Below are 2,356 nucleotides of genomic sequence, written 5' to 3'. Positions count from 1 at the left end.
CCTGATTTTCAACACAACACCCAAGCTCTTTCATTCTTTCCTCCCCCCACCCCCTTCCTGATGTTCCCTGAACCTTGGAAAGGTAATACAGATGTTTAGGGCTCAGGGTTTAACAGTCACACTGTCAGCACTTGACCAGTTATGATTTTATCTGTAGTAATGACTGACCACTGAAAACACCCAGCTTCTCTGACTAAAGCTGGCATCAGTACTGATGGATAGGCATAAATGTATTTAGAAGGCGATTTGACATAGACATACCATGTCCACTTAGCAAAACAGGAGCAGGAGATGACCCAGTATGGTCTATGACCTCTGCAGTAACAGGCTGTACATGTAGGCACACCCCCTCGACAGGACAGTAGTGTACTGTAGCATGCCGGTCCATAGTAAACAAGAGTGTTGATGAGGAGCCCAGCAGCCTGGACAGTACCGACCAGGACTGTGAGAATGGCCCACAGGGAGGAGGCTTTCTGCTTGGTCCTCACTGGGTTTCTCCATATCATGCAACCAAATTGTGTAGTGTTTCCAGGAGCTAGGTTTACCATCTAGTTTTTGGTGGATAACAGACAGCAGTGAGAACATTCTGAACTCTTTTGGGAGTCCCAGGAGTGTCAAGTGTGTGTGTGTGTGTGTGTGTGTGTGTGTGTGTGTGTGTGTGTGTGACATGTGCCATGGTGCATATGTGGCAGAGAACAAAAAGACAACTGTGTGTGGCTAGTTCTCTCCTCCCGACTTTCCTGGCTGGGCCATCTCAGTGACCCCATTGTGAGAGGCTTCTTGTTTGTGTGTGTGTGTGTGTTTGTTTGTTTGTTGGAATGTTTTTGAGGCAAGGTCTCACAATACCACTCTTGCTGGCCTAGAACTCACTAATATGTAGATTAGGCTAGCTTCCTATTCACAGAGAACCTCCTGTCTCTGCCTACCAAACGCTGGGACTAAAGTCATGTGCTTGGCCTGTTGCTGAATTTTTGTCTGTTTAGTTGTTTGGTTGTTTGGTTGGTTGATTGGTTGGTTGGTTGGCTGTGGCACCCTGACTTTGAAAATGGATGGACTCATTTGCATTTCTGCAGTACTGTGTCAGAGTCCCCTGGTGCCACATCCTCACCACCTCTTGTTGGACTAGAGGGGCTCATTTTATTCTTTCACACGGGAACACCCCCTTTTCCCCATGTGTGTTCCAGAGGCTTTTCTCCCATGTGTGTTTTTTGGCATCTGTACAGCTTCTGTTGTGTTCCACCGAGCTGCATTTCTGCTTTTGTGCCAGCATTTCTGCTTTTCTGCCATCTTTGTTATAATGGCTCTGAAGCCAGATAGTATCATAGCTTCACTTGACACACCTGGGAGTTTCGTCACTTCAGTTAATGAATTTCCTTCAGTGCGTTGGCCTGTGGGGCACGTTCATGCGTTATTTGTTCATTGCTGACTGATGGAGGAGAACCCAGCCCATTGTGGGTGGTTCCCTGCCATGACAGATTGCAGGGGAGCATAGGTCCCTGTGCTCACAGATAAGCACTAGAGACAGCAGAATTGTTAAACACACAAGCTTTTTTCTTCAACAGAAGAAACGGACATCTGTTCACCAGGAAGGCTAGAGTGGATGTTGTTTAGTAGCTGGTGATCTTTTGGTGTTCTGTGGAGTCAGTGCTCACCCAAGTCTCCCAGACTCCCGAGCTCTGCTCTCGGTCAATAGAACCCATCCTCATAAAAGAAGTTCCCTGTACTTTGCAAAAGAGTTTGCTATCATGCTCATTTGAAGCTCTTCCTCCCTAGACCGTTATCCTGAGCATCTTCCTCCCTGGCCCTTATCCCAAGCAGTCAATAGAAACCATTCTTGTGGAAGAGGTCACAGGTACTCTGCAAAAGCTACACAGGGAGTTTTCAAGGCCTAAGTCATGCCTTAAGCTTTGTTGTGATAATTGTCATGAGAAAACCTTTCCCCCAAAGTTTTCCTGTGTTTAAATACATTAAAATAAATAAATAAATAAATAAATAAATAAATAAATAAATAAATAAATAAAACAAACCAAACAAAACTGCCCAGGGTCAGATTCCAGAATTCTGAAACAGCTTGACTAAGTCAGCCTCTATAAAGAAGGTAGTTGAGCAAGCTGAAGGGAGCAAGCAAGGAAGAAGTGCTCCTTCACGGTCTCTGCTTCAATTCCTGGCTCCAGGTTCCTGCTTGAGAGTGTGTCCTGGCTTACCTCAGGGTGCGTGTAATGAGCTGATTTGCTTGAGGTGTCTACCACAGCGAGGGAGAGCACGCTAGGACAGACACGGTCTTCTCAGCACTATTTTTTCTTTTCAAGATTGCTTTAGCCGGGCAGTGGTGGCGCATGCCTTTAATCCCAGCACT

This window comes from Mus caroli, chromosome 2 (genome assembly GCF_900094665.2).
Source record: "Mus caroli chromosome 2, CAROLI_EIJ_v1.1, whole genome shotgun sequence".
Lineage (NCBI taxonomy): Eukaryota > Metazoa > Chordata > Mammalia > Rodentia > Muridae > Mus > Mus caroli.
This window is presented reverse-complemented; position numbering follows the sequence as displayed.